The following is a 14,620-nucleotide window of genomic DNA, read 5'->3' on the forward strand; positions in this document are numbered from 1 at the left end:
CCAGACATTTTCATCCCCACTAACACAACCATACAGTTACTCCAGCAGCTACTCACACACCCACGCAGACAACACACACATTCATTCAGCTACACACCCATCCACTCACAGACCCACACTGCCACTCACAAAAACAGCCACACACCCACTTACACATCAACACGGACATTTACATCCCCACTAACAAACGCACACAGTGACTCACACAGGTATTGACAGAACCACACAGACACTTACATACCCATTCATACTGCCATACAGTCACTCACACACCCATTTACAAATGCGCACACCTACCCACAGACTCATGCATCCATAGACACTCACACACTCATTCACACATCCAAAGACCCACTTACACACCCATTAACAGGACCATACAGCTACTCACACATGCAGAGAGCCACTTACACAAACACCAATACACCAATTAATAGGCCCTTACAGCTACTCACACATGCAGAGAGCCACTTATAGAAACACCGATACACCCATACTGCCAGTAACACATCCACTGAGACACCCATACAGCCATTTACACATCAATTTCCATTTTGTTTATTCTAGATGATATTGCAAAACATTTGCTAGAATCTTCTTTAATACTTTATAGGTGTATTCCCCTTGGTGAATATTAGAGTAGTCAGATGTACTACTTTGATTTCACTTATGTGGAGTGTGATACATTTAAACACAGAAAATCTAACAATTAAACACACAATTGCACAAAAACATAAAACATGTAGTTAGCTCTTTCTTTAACCAGATGAAGTGGTTCTAAAAAGAACCATTTTTTAGGATGGATTTTTAATACAAATTTATATTTTTGGGGATTTTTTTCTTTGTTAAGAAAAATAACCAGTGTAGTTAAAGGGGTAAGAGAAGGAACGTTGGTGGAAGCAACTGGCTTCAGTCTTTATAAACAAATGAACATGGGACCAAAAAAAAAAAATGAACAGGTGTGTTTGTTGACAGCATCCGTGTAACCAGCAACAGAAGCCATATGACACTTCCCACAAGGAGTGACCATCTCCAACTGCTGAACTTCTATGGTTTTGTGTCTGTAAATTCTGAACCTAATTATAAAGTCCCTGTAACATTTGTTTTTTTGGTGAATTTCTAAAGTAAAAAAAAAAAAAAATCTATTCAATTTTTTTAATTTGGAATTCTACTTTGCTCTATGCAGCCAAACCCTGCTGCGCACAATGCAGTTCGGTTAGCTGCTGAATTGTTATGGTTTTCTGTGTGTACATTGTGAACCTAACTATACGAGAGGAGTTCTTTGATATGGAACACTCTATAACACAAACAACACTCTAAAACTGCTCACTGCTCACCTCAATATTCTGTTTTTTTCCAGCAGAGTATTTAAGCATAGTGCCATCCACACCAAGGTAGAAAAGAGACACATTTCTTTGACATTTTTACAGCAAAGTCTTTAAGCATAGGATCAGCTAGTGCCATCTATGCTGAGCTGAAAAATGACAAAAGCATTTTCCCACTCCAGGCACAGTATTACAGCTTTGGATTGGTAAATACACTCCAAGCACAATAATACAGCTTTGGATTGGTAAAATACCATGCAGGCCAACCAAGAGTGAATATAAGCAGTCTCTGACACATATGTTTCACTCTTAATAGAGCTTGTTTGGAAGACATAGCTTTGTTCAGACACAATGGAGCACGTAGTATAAGTCAAGGCAATACCCTTTCAGGCTTAGAAGGCCACATAAATTATGCAAAAAAAGGAGGCAACTCAGGGTAGTTCACAGGTTTAAGGGGAGAGCAGTTTCTTTATATGGAACACTCTACAACACCAACAACCAGGGAAAATTGGTTTCCTTAAAACGTTGGTGCCGTTTTAACACTTCTTCACAAACATTTCCAAAAAAGCCTGTTCTACCTCAGCTCCTTAACAGAAAGTTTCAGGGTGATTCATCAGGTGGGGACCAAGAAAAAGGGGGTCCCAAAACTTGTTTTTCCCACATGCAATTTTCCATACGACATTTTGATACAGCTACAGCCAAAACGGCTGGATGGAATTAAACCATATTTGACAGAAGACTAGATCTTTACCCATAAAGAGTGTCTTATGTTGCATGGTGTATATCAGCTTAGCTTAGTGGATTTTTAGAAACGAAGCTTTAAAAATGTATGTATAGAGACGCTGACCATCTGTAGACCACAGAAAACAAAGGATAACGCTTGATTGGCTGCCACATCAACAAAGATATGAAATGATGTAATACTTAGGTGAAAATTTCAGTGCCAATATCAATGATATCATAGAACATGTAATGAATGATGTACTATGGGAGGTAATTAGCAGCGCATGGCAAGGGTGTGAGTTATAGTTACCTTCGGGCAAAATGACATCACTTTAACCTTTGTTCTTTTCAGTGAATTATTAGTTTGTTTTTTTAAAGTAAGCCAATATTTTATTACCATACGTATGGGGTATTGGCTGCAGGGCCAGGCCCTGTGTTCAATTTCCCCCAAGCAGTCAATCCCCATTCAGAGGAGGGAGTCATGTAGCCCACTCATAAAGCCCATATGGGCCCAGGGAATCTGGGGCCATTTGTTCTGAAAAACGGGAGGGGTGCATTCAGGTCCTCTTCCCAAGCCACTATTGGCCCCAGGGACCCCATTCCGTGAGGCCAAGAAATATATTATTGGGGTGGGGGGAATGCATGGCCCTCCTCCCCAACTTTTCAGAGGCCCCAGGGACCCCATCCCCAGGGGTCAAATATATCAATATTAGGGGAAGGAGTGCGTGGTAGCACTTCCTGAGCTTCAAAAGGTTGTGGGCATCCCGTTTGTAGGAAGTTGGCTCTGTATGTGCTATTTCAAAGTAAGGAATAGCATGCACAGAGTCCAAGGGTTCCCCTTAGAGGTAAAATAGTGGTAAAAATAGATAATACTAATGCTCTATTTTGTGGTAGTGTGGTCGAGCAGTAGGCTTATCCAAGGAGTAGTGTTAAGCATTTGTTGTACATACACATAGACAATAAATGAGGTACACACACTCAGAGACAAATCCAGCCAATAGGTTTTGTTATAGAAAAATATCTTTTCTTAGTTTATTTTAAGAACCACAGGTTCAAATTTAACATGTAATATCTTGTTTGAAAGGTATTGCAGGTAAGTACATTAGGAACTTTGAATCATTTCAATTGCAGGTATACTTTTCAAGTTATTCACAAATAGCTATTTCAAAAGTGGACACTTAGTGCAATTTTCACAGTTCCTGGGGGAGGTAAGTTTTTGTTAGTTTTACCAGGTAAGTAGGACACTTACAGGGTTCAGTTCTTGGTCCAAGGTAGCCCACCGTTGGGGGTTCAGAGCAACCCCAAAGTCACCACACCAGCAGCTCAGGGCCGGTCAGGTGCAGAGTTCAAAGTGGTGCCCAAAACACATAGGCTAGAATGGAGAGAAGGGGGTGCCCCGGTTCCGGTCTGCTTGCAGGTAAGTACCCGCGTCTTCGGAGGGCAGACCAGGGGGGTTTTGTAGGGCACCGGGGGGGACACAGGTCCACACAGAAATTTCACCCTCAGCGGCGCGGGGGCGGCCGGGTGCAGTGTAGAAACAAGCGTCGGGTTCGCAATGTTAGTCTATGAGAGATCTCGGGATCTCTTCAGCGCTGCAGGCAGGCAAGGGGGGGATTCCTCGGGGAAACCTCCACTTGGGCAAGGGAGAGGGACTCCTGGGGGTCACTTCTCCAGTGAAAGTCCGGTCCTTCAGGTCCTGGGGGCTGCGGGTGCAGGGTCTCTCCCAGGCGTCGGGACTTTAGGTTCAAGGAGTCGCGGTCAGGGGAAGCCTCGGGATTCCCTCTGCAGGCAGCGCTGTGGGGGCTCAGGGGGGACAGGTTTTGGTACTCACAGTATCAGAGTAGTCCTGGGGTCCCTCCTGAGGTGTCGGATCTCCACCAGCCGAGTCGGGGTCGCCGGGTGCAGTGTTGCAAGTCTCACGCTTCTTGCGGGGAGCTTGCAGGGTTCTTTAAAGCTGCTGGAAACAAAGTTGCAGCTTTTCTTGGAGCAGGTCCGCTGTCCTCGGGAGTTTCTTGTCTTTTCGAAGCAGGGGCAGTCCTCAGAGGATGTCGAGGTCGCTGGTCCCTTTGGAAGGCGTCGCTGGAGCAGGATCTTTGGAAGGCAGGAGACAGGCCGGTGAGTTTCTGGAGCCAAGGCAGTTGTCGTCTTCTGGTCTTCCGCTGCAGGGGTTTTCAGCTGGGCAGTCCTTCTTCTTGTAGTTGCAGGAATCTAATTTTCTAGGGTTCAGGGTAGCCCTTAAATACTAAATTTAAGGGCGTGTTTAGGTCTGGGGGGTTAGTAGCCAATGGCTACTAGCCCTGAGGGTGGGTACACCCTCTTTGTGCCTCCTCCCACGGGGAGGGGGTCACAATCCTAACCCTATTGGGGGAATCCTCCATCTGCAAGATGGAGGATTTCTAAAAGTTAGAGTCACCTCAGCTCAGGACACCTTAGGGGCTGTCCTGACTGGCCAGTGACTCCTCCTTGTTATTCTCATTATTTTCTCCGGCCTTGCCGCCAAAAGTGGGGCCTGGCCGGAGGGGGCGGGCAACTCCACTAGCTGGAGTGTCCTGCTGGGTTGGCACAAAGGAGGTGAGCCTTTGAGGCTCACCGCCAGGTGTGACAATTCCTGCCTGGGAGAGGTGTTAGCATCTCCACCCAGTGCAGGCTTTGTTACTGGCCTCAGAGTGACAAAGGCACTCTCCCCATGGGGCCAGCAACATGTCTCGGTTTGTGGCAGGCTGCTAAAACTAGTCAGCCTACACAGATAGTCGGTTAAGTTTCAGGGGGCACCTCTAAGGTGCCCTCTGTGGTGTATTTTACAATAAAATGTACACTGGCATCAGTGTGCATTTATTGTGCTGAGAAGTTTGATACCAAACTTCCCAGTTTTCAGTGTAGCCATTATGGTGCTGTGGAGTTCGTGTTTGACAGACTCCCAGACCATATACTCTTATGGCTACCCTGCACTTACAATGTCTAAGGTTTTGTTTAGACACTGTAGGGGTACCATGCTCATGCACTGGTACCCTCACCTATGGTATAGTGCACCCTGCCTTAGGGCTGTAAGGCCTGCTAGAGGGGTGTCTTACCTATACTGCATAGGCAGTGAGAGGCTGGCATGGCACCCTGAGGGGAGTGCCATGTCGACTTACTCGTTTTGTCCTCACTAGCACACACAAGCTGGCAAGCAGTGTGTCTGTGCTGAGTGAGGGGTCTCCAGGGTGGCATAAGACATGCTGCAGCCCTTAGAGACCTTCCTTGGCATCAGGGCCCTTGGTACTAGAAGTACCAGTTACAAGGGACTTATCTGGATGCCAGGGTCTGCCAATTGTGGATACAAAAGTACAGGTTAGGGAAAGAACACTGGTGCTGGGGCCTGGTTAGCAGGCCTCAGCACACTTTCAATTGTAAACATAGCATCAGCAAAGGCAAAAAGTCAGGGGGCAACCATGCCAAGGAGGCATTTCCTTACACAACCCCCCCCCAAACGAAAGAGGATGAGACTAACCTTTCCCAAGAGAGTCTTCATTTTCTAAGTGGAAGAACCTGGAAAGGCCATCTGCATTGGCATGGGCAGTCCCAGGTCTGTGTTCCACTATAAAGTCCATTCCCTGTAGGGAGATGGACCACCTCAACAGTTTAGGATTTTCACCTTTCATTTGCATCAGCCATTTGAGAGGTCTGTGGTCAGTTTGAACTAGGAAGTGAGTCCCAAAGAGGTATGGTCTCAGCTTCTTCAGGGACCAAACCACAGCAAAGGCCTCCCTCTCAATGGCACTCCAACGCTGCTCCCTGGGGAGTAACCTCCTGCTAATGAAAGCAACAGGCTGGTCAAGGCCATCATCATTTGTTTGGGACAAAACTGCCCCTATCCCATGTTCAGAGGCATCAGTCTGCACAATGAACTGCTTAGAATAATCTGGAGCTTTGAGAACTGGTGCTGAGCACATTGCCTGTTTCAGGGTGTCAAAGGCCTGTTGGCATTCCACAGTCCAGTTTACTTTCTTGGGCATTTTCTTGGAGGTGAGTTCAGTGAGGGCTGTCACAATGGATCCATATCCCTTCACAAACCTCCTGTAATACCCAGTCAAGCCAAGGAATGCCCTGACTCGAGTCTGGGTTTTTGGAGCTACCCAGTCCAGAATAGTCTGGATCTTGGGTTGGAGTGGCTGAACTTGGCCTCCACCTACAAGGTGTCCCAAGTAAACCACAGTTCCCTGCCCTATCTGGCACTTGGATGCCTTGATAGAGAGGCCTGCAGATTGCAGAGCCTTCAAAACCTTCCCCAGGTGGACCAGGTGATCCTGCCAGGTGGAGCTAAAGACAGCAATATCATCAAGATAAGCTGTGCTAAAGGACTCCAAGCCAGCAAGGACTTGATTCACCAACCTTTGGAAGGTGGCAGGGGCATTCTTTAAACCAAAGGGCATAACAGTAAACTGATAATGCCCATCCGGTGTGGAGAATGCTGTCTTTTCTTTTGCTCCAGGTGCCATTTTTATTTGCCAGTACCCTGCTGTCAAGTCAAAGGTACTTAGAAATTTGGCAGCACCTAATTTGTCTATGAGCTCATCAGCTCTTGGAATTGGATGAGCATCTGTCTTGGTGACAGAATTGAGCCCTCTGTAGTCCACACAAAACCTCATCTCTTTCTTTCCATCTTTGGTGTGAGGTTTGGGGACTAAGACCACTGGGCTAGCCCAGGGGCTGTCAGAGCGCTCAATCACTCCCAATTCCAGCATCTTGTGGACTTCCACCTTGATGCTTTCCTTAACATGGTCAGACTGTCTAAAGATTTTGTTCTTGACAGGCATGCTGTCTCCTGTGTCCACATCATGGGTACACAGGTGTGTCTGACCAGGGGTTAAGGAGAAGAGTTCAGGAAACTGTTGTAGGACTCTCCTACAATCAGCTTGCTGTTGGCCAGAGAGGGTGTCTGAGTAGATCACTCCATCTACTGTGCCATCTTTTGGGTCTGATGACAAAAGATCAGGGAGAGGTTCACTCTCTGCCTCCTGATCCTCATCTGTTACCATCAACAGATTCACATCAGCCCTGTCATGGAAGAGCTTAAGGCGGTTCACATGGATCACCCTCTTGGGGCTCCTGCTTGTGCCCAGGTCCACCAGGTAGGTGACCTGACTCTTCCTTTCTAGTACTGGGTAAGGGCCACTCCATTTGTCCTGGAGTGCCCTGGGAGCCACAGGCTCCAGAACCCAGACTTTCTGCCCTGGTTGGAACTCAACCAGTGCAGCCTTTTGGTCATACCAAAACTTCTGGAGCTGTTGGCTGGCCTCAAGGTTTTTGGTTGCCTTTTCCATGTACTCTGCCATTCTAGAGCGAAGGCCAAGTACATAGTCCACTATGTCCTGTTTAGGCTCGTGGAGAGGTCTCTCCCAGCCTTCTTTAACAAGGGCAAGTGGTCCCCTTACAGGATGACCAAACAGAAGTTCAAAGGGTGAGAATCCTACTCCCTTCTGTGGCACCTCTCTGTAAGCGAAAAGCAGACATGGCAAGAGGACATCCCATCTCCTTTTGAGCTTTTCTGGGAGCCCCATGATCATGCCTTTTAATGTCTTGTTGAATCTCTCAACCAAGCCATTAGTTTGTGGATGGTATGGTGTAGTGAATTTATAAGTCACTCCACACTCATTCCACATGTGCTTTAGGTATGCTGACATGAAGTTGGTACCTCTGTCAGACACCACCTCCTTAGGGAAACCCACTCTGGTAAAGATACCAATGAGGGCCTTGGCTACTGCAGGGGCAGTAGTCGACCTAAGGGGAATAGCTTCAGGATACCTGGTAGCATGATCCACTACTACCAGGATATACATATTTCCTGAGGCTGTGGGAGGTTCCAGTGGACCAACTATGTCCACACCCACTCTTTCAAAGGGGACCCCCACCACTGGAAGTGGAATGAGGGGGGCCTTTGGATGCCCACCTGTCTTACCACTGGCTTGACAGGTGGGGCAGGAGAGGCAAAACTCCTTAACCATGTTGGACATATTGGGCCAGTAGAAGTGGTTGACTAACCTCTCCCACGTCTTGGTTTGTCCCAAATGTCCAGCAAGGGGAATGTCATGGGCCAATGTTAGGATGAACTCTCTGAACAGCTGAGGCACTACCACTCTCCTAGTGGCACCAGGTTTGGGGTCTCTGGCCTCAGTGTACAGGAGTCCATCCTCCCAATAGACCCTATGGGTTCCATTTTTCTTGCCTTTGGACTCTTCAGCAGCTTGCTGCCTAAGGCCTTCAAGAGAGGGACAGGTTTCTTGTCCCTTACACAGCTCCTCCCTGGAGGGTCCCCCTGGGCCTAAGAGCTCAACCTGGTAAGGTTCAAGCTCCAAAGGCTCAGTTCCCTCAGAGGGCAGAACTTCTTCCTGAGAAGAGAGGTTCCCTTTCTTTTGCTGTGTTGCAGTTGGTCTCCCAACTGACTTTCCTGTTCTCTTGGTAGGCTGGGCCATTTTTCCAGACTCCAGCTCTACTTTTTCACCCTGTGCCTTGCATTGTGCTCTTGTTTTCACACACACCAGTTCAGGGATACCCAGCATTGCTGCATGGGTTTTTAGCTCTACCTCAGCCCATGCTGAGGACTCCAGGTCATTTCCAAGCAGACAGTCCACTGGGATATTTGAGGAGACCACCACCTGTTTCAGGCCATTGACCCCTCCCCATTCTAAAGTAACCATTGCCATGGGATGTACTTTTCTCTGATTGTCAGCGTTGGTGACTGTGTAAGTTTTTCCAGTCAGGTATTGGCCAGGGGAAACCAGTTTCTCTGTCACCATGGTGACACTGGCACCTGTATCCCTCAGGCCCTCTATTCTAGTCCCATTAATTAAGAGTTGCTGTCTGTATTTTTGCATGTTAGGCGGCCAGACAGCTAGTGTGGCTAAATCCACCCCACCCTCAGAAACTAGAGTAGCTTCAGTGTGAACCCTGATTTGCTCTGGGCACACTGTTGATCCCACTTGGAGACTAGCCATACCAGTGTTACCTGGATGGGAGTTTGGAGTGGAACCCTTCTTGGGACAGGCCTTGTCTCCAGTTTGGTGTCCATGCTGTTTACAGCTATGACACCAGGCCTTTTTGGGATCAAAGTTTTTACCCTTGTACCCATTGTTTTGTGAAGAGGCTCTGGGCCCACCCTCCTGTGCAGGTTTTTGGGGGCCTGTAGAAGACTCTTTACTATTTTTAGTTTTGGTTGTCTCATCACCCTTCTGCTGGGGAGTCTTTGTGACCCCTTTCTTTTGGTCACCCCCTGTTGAAGTCTTGGACACCCTTGTCTTGACCCAATGGTCCGCCTTCTTTCCCAATTCTTGGGGAGAAATTGGTCCTAGGTCTACCAGATGCTGATGCAGTTTATCATTGAAACAATTACTTAACAGGTGTTCTTTCACAAATAAATTGTACAGCCCATCATAATTACTTACACCACTGCCTTGAATCCAACCATCTAGTGTTTTCACTGAGTAGTCAACAAAGTCAACCCAGGTCTGGCTCGAGGATTTTTGAGCCCCCCTGAACCTAATCCTGTACTCCTCAGTGGAGAATCCAAAGCCCTCAATCAGGGTACCCTTCATGAGGTCATAAGATTCTGCATCTTGTCCAGAGAGTGTGAGGAGTCTATCCCTACACTTTCCTGTGAACATTTCCCAAAGGAGAGCACCCCAGTGAGATCTGTTCACTTTTCTGGTTACACAAGCCCTCTCAAAAGCTGTGAACCATTTGGTGATGTCATCACCATCTTCATATTTAGTTACAATCCCTTTGGGGATTTTCAACATGTCAGGAGAATCTCTGACCCTATTTATGTTGCTGCCACCATTGATGGGTCCTAGGCCCATCTCTTGTCTTTCCCTCTCTATGGCTAGGATCTGTCTTTCCAAAGCCAATCTTTTGGCCATCCTGGCTAACTGGATGTCCTCTTCACTGGAGTTATCCTCAGTGATTTCAGAGTTGTTGGTCCCTCCTGTGAGGGAACCAGCATCTCTGACTATTATTTGTGGAGTCAGGGCTTGAGAAGCCCTGCTCTCCCTAAGTAGGACTGGAGGGGGGGAATTTCCCTCCAAGTCACTATCTTCATCCTCTGAGTTGCCATCCTCAGAGGGGTTGGCCTTTTCAAACTCTGCCAAAAGCTCCTGGAGCTGTACTTTGGTAGGTTTGGGGCCCATTGCTATTTTCTTTAGTTTACAGAGTGACCTTAGCTCTCTCATCTGTAGATGGAGGTAAGGTGTGGTGTCGAGTTCCACCACATTCACATCTGTGCTAGACATTATGCTTCTAAAAGTCGGAATACTTTTTAAGAAACTAAAACTGGTTCTAGAATCTAATTCAAACTTTTAACAAACTTTTAAACTCTAAAAGAAATGCTAAACAGGATCTAACACAAGGCCCTAGCAGGTCTTTTAAGAATTTAGAAAACTTTTCAAATTGCAAAAATCAGTTTCTAATGACAATTTTGGAATTTGTCGTGTGATCAGGTATTGGCTGAGTAGTCCAGCAAATGCAAAGTCTTGTACCCCACCGCTGATCCACCAATGTAGGAAGTTGGCTCTGTATGTGCTATTTCAAAGTAAGGAATAGCATGCACAGAGTCCAAGGGTTCCCCTTAGAGGTAAAATAGTGGTAAAAATAGATAATACTAATGCTCTATTTTGTGGTAGTGTGGTCGAGCAGTAGGCTTATCCAAGGAGTAGTGTTAAGCATTTGTTGTACATACACATAGACAATAAATGAGGTACACACACTCAGAGACAAATCCAGCCAATAGGTTTTGTTATAGAAAAATATCTTTTCTTAGTTTATTTTAAGAACCACAGGTTCAAATTTAACATGTAATATCTTGTTTGAAAGGTATTGCAGGTAAGTACATTAGGAACTTTGAATCATTTCAATTGCAGGTATACTTTTCAAGTTATTCACAAATAGCTATTTCAAAAGTGGACACTTAGTGCAATTTTCACAGTTCCTGGGGGAGGTAAGTTTTTGTTAGTTTTACCAGGTAAGTAGGACACTTACAGGGTTCAGTTCTTGGTCCAAGGTAGCCCACCGTTGGGGGTTCAGAGCAACCCCAAAGTCACCACACCAGCAGCTCAGGGCCGGTCAGGTGCAGAGTTCAAAGTGGTGCCCAAAACACATAGGCTAGAATGGAGAGAAGGGGGTGCCCCGGTTCCGGTCTGCTTGCAGGTAAGTACCCGCGTCTTCGGAGGGCAGACCAGGGGGGTTTTGTAGGGCACCGGGGGGGACACAGGTCCACACAGAAATTTCACCCTCAGCGGCGCGGGGGCGGCCGGGTGCAGTGTAGAAACAAGCGTCGGGTTTGCAATGTTAGTCTATGAGAGATCTCGGGATCTCTTCAGCGCTGCAGGCAGGCAAGGGGGGGATTCCTCGGGGAAACCTCCACTTGGGCAAGGGAGAGGGACTCCTGGGGGTCACTTCTCCAGTGAAAGTCCGGTCCTTCAGGTCCTGGGGGCTGCGGGTGCAGGGTCTCTCCCAGGCGTCGGGACTTTAGGTTCAAGGAGTCGCGGTCAGGGGAAGCCTCGGGATTCCCTCTGCAGGCGGCGCTGTGGGGGCTCAGGGGGGACAGGTTTTGGTACTCACAGTATCAGAGTAGTCCTGGGGTCCCTCCTGAGGTGTCGGATCTCCACCAGCCGAGTCGGGGTCGCCGGGTGCAGTGTTGCAAGTCTCACGCTTCTTGCGGGGAGCTTGCAGGGTTCTTTAAAGCTGCTGGAAACAAAGTTGCAGCTTTTCTTGGAGCAGGTCCGCTGTCCTCGGGAGTTTCTTGTCTTTTCGAAGCAGGGGCAGTCCTCAGAGGATGTCGAGGTCGCTGGTCCCTTTGGAAGGCGTCGCTGGAGCAGGATCTTTGGAAGGCAGGAGACAGGCCGGTGAGTTTCTGGAGCCAAGGCAGTTGTCGTCTTCTGGTCTTCCGCTGCAGGGGTTTTCAGCTGGGCAGTCCTTCTTCTTGTAGTTGCAGGAATCTAATTTTCTAGGGTTCAGGGTAGCCCTTAAATACTAAATTTAAGGGCGTGTTTAGGTCTGGGGGGTTAGTAGCCAATGGCTACTAGCCCTGAGGGTGGGTACACCCTCTTTGTGCCTCCTCCCACGGGGAGGGGGTCACAATCCTAACCCTATTGGGGGAATCCTCCATCTGCAAGATGGAGGATTTCTAAAAGTTAGAGTCACCTCAGCTCAGGACACCTTAGGGGCTGTCCTGACTGGCCAGTGACTCCTCCTTGTTATTCTCATTATTTTCTCCGGCCTTGCCGCCAAAAGTGGGGCCTGGCCGGAGGGGGCGGGCAACTCCACTAGCTGGAGTGTCCTGCTGGGTTGGCACAAAGGAGGTGAGCCTTTGAGGCTCACCGCCAGGTGTGACAATTCCTGCCTGGGAGAGGTGTTAGCATCTCCACCCAGTGCAGGCTTTGTTACTGGCCTCAGAGTGACAAAGGCACTCTCCCCATGGGGCCAGCAACATGTCTCGGTTTGTGGCAGGCTGCTAAAACTAGTCAGCCTACACAGATAGTCGGTTAAGTTTCAGGGGGCACCTCTAAGGTGCCCTCTGTGGTGTATTTTACAATAAAATGTACACTGGCATCAGTGTGCATTTATTGTGCTGAGAAGTTTGATACCAAACTTCCCAGTTTTCAGTGTAGCCATTATGGTGCTGTGGAGTTCGTGTTTGACAGACTCCCAGACCATATACTCTTATGGCTACCCTGCACTTACAATGTCTAAGGTTTTGTTTAGACACTGTAGGGGTACCATGCTCATGCACTGGTACCCTCACCTATGGTATAGTGCACCCTGCCTTAGGGCTGTAAGGCCTGCTAGAGGGGTGTCTTACCTATACTGCATAGGCAGTGAGAGGCTGGCATGGCACCCTGAGGGGAGTGCCATGTCGACTTACTCGTTTTGTCCTCACTAGCACACACAAGCTGGCAAGCAGTGTGTCTGTGCTGAGTGAGGGGTCTCCAGGGTGGCATAAGACATGCTGCAGCCCTTAGAGACCTTCCTTGGCATCAGGGCCCTTGGTACTAGAAGTACCAGTTACAAGGGACTTATCTGGATGCCAGGGTCTGCCAATTGTGGATACAAAAGTACAGGTTAGGGAAAGAACACTGGTGCTGGGGCCTGGTTAGCAGGCCTCAGCACACTTTCAATTGTAAACATAGCATCAGCAAAGGCAAAAAGTCAGGGGGCAACCATGCCAAGGAGGCATTTCCTTACACCGTTCCTCTGGGCCAAATTGATTAATAAAAGGAGAGGGACGAACGCTCCCTCTCTGAGCATTAAGATGCCCCAGGGACCCATCCCTGGGGACAAATATTAATATTGGGGGGGGGGGGATGTGGCTCCCCCCAAGATTTAATAGGCCCCAGAACCCCAGCCCCAGCCCCAGGGCCATACTTTAATTATAAGGGGGGGCATGATGCCCCTCCCCAAGCCTTAAGAGGCCACATGGACCCCAGGGCTAAGTACATTGATATTAGGGAAGGGGGCATATAGCCCCATCACAGTGCTTTCATAGGCTATGGGAATCCCATCCCCTGGGCCAAATTTCAATACTAAGGGGAGGTGGGCCATGGGCTCCCCTGCCGAGCCTCAAAAGGACCCAGGGACCTTATACCTCAGGGATGAACACCAAGAAAAGGGGAGGGGTGCACAGCCCCCCTTTCGGAGCCTTTTGTAGCCTATAAGTGGGTGCCCCAGTGTCCACAACAAGCAGCAAGTTCGGTGATGTGGTTGGCGCAACAGGGCCCCTGAGGCCTCAGCCAGCTCCCCGCATACTGCAAGAGCCTGCATTGCTCCTACCCGGTGGAAGCAGCTGTGTTTTTGCTTGCTCCCGTCTGGCAGGAGCAATCTGTGTTTCCCTACCTGGAGAAGCATAGGTAGGGAAACAAAAATCTGCTCCCATCCAGCAGGACAATTTTTAAAGCTCCCTCTGAGTGACAGCAGGCATGACTTCCCTGGCCATGTTTCTGCAGGCAGATTAGGCAGGTCTGCTCCCATCCAGTGGGACATTCAAAAATGCTCCTGCTGTTGGTAGCAAACATATGTTTCCCTGCCCACGCTGATGCAGGCAAGCAAACTACTGTGCTCCGGGGTGGGGGGGGCTTCCGGGGACACAGTCTGTGAACTAGGGGTTGGGGGTCCCAGGGCATTAAGAGGACCCCCCATCCTTTTTTGCAGAAATCATCCCTGGGGAATGGTATCCCGGGATCATTTTAAGGCTAACGAAGGGGGACTGCATGGCCCTCCACCCTGCCAAAAACATATGAAGACTCAGACAGTGAAGCACCCGTCATACAAATACACTGAGACCCTAACACACCCAAAACACATGTCATCCATTTACATACAAATCAATAAAACTACAAAAAGGCAAAATCCTCTGCCTGCAAATAGACTCTAAGAATGCTTTCATGTTCATAACACTTTCAGCAAAATCGGATTTGAATCATTACAGGTGTATAATGTGAGTTTGTAACTTTTTAAATGTAATTTTACACTAAGGATATCAGCCGTAACTAACACAAAGGAATGGAGCCCGGCCTAAACATATGGGTTTCCTTCAGACATACACC

General features: G+C 48.2%; 1 protein-coding gene across 2 annotated transcripts in view; it reads right to left on the reverse strand.

Annotated features, from left to right (window-relative positions):
• ZFAT (zinc finger and AT-hook domain containing) overlaps nt 1-14,620 on the reverse strand; it is a 645,246-nt gene that overhangs the window by 366,397 nt on the left and 264,229 nt on the right. The window lies entirely within an intron of this gene.

The sequence above is a fragment of the Pleurodeles waltl genome, chromosome 2_2, assembly GCF_031143425.1.
Source record: "Pleurodeles waltl isolate 20211129_DDA chromosome 2_2, aPleWal1.hap1.20221129, whole genome shotgun sequence".
NCBI classification, from domain to species: Eukaryota; Metazoa; Chordata; class Amphibia; order Caudata; family Salamandridae; genus Pleurodeles; species Pleurodeles waltl.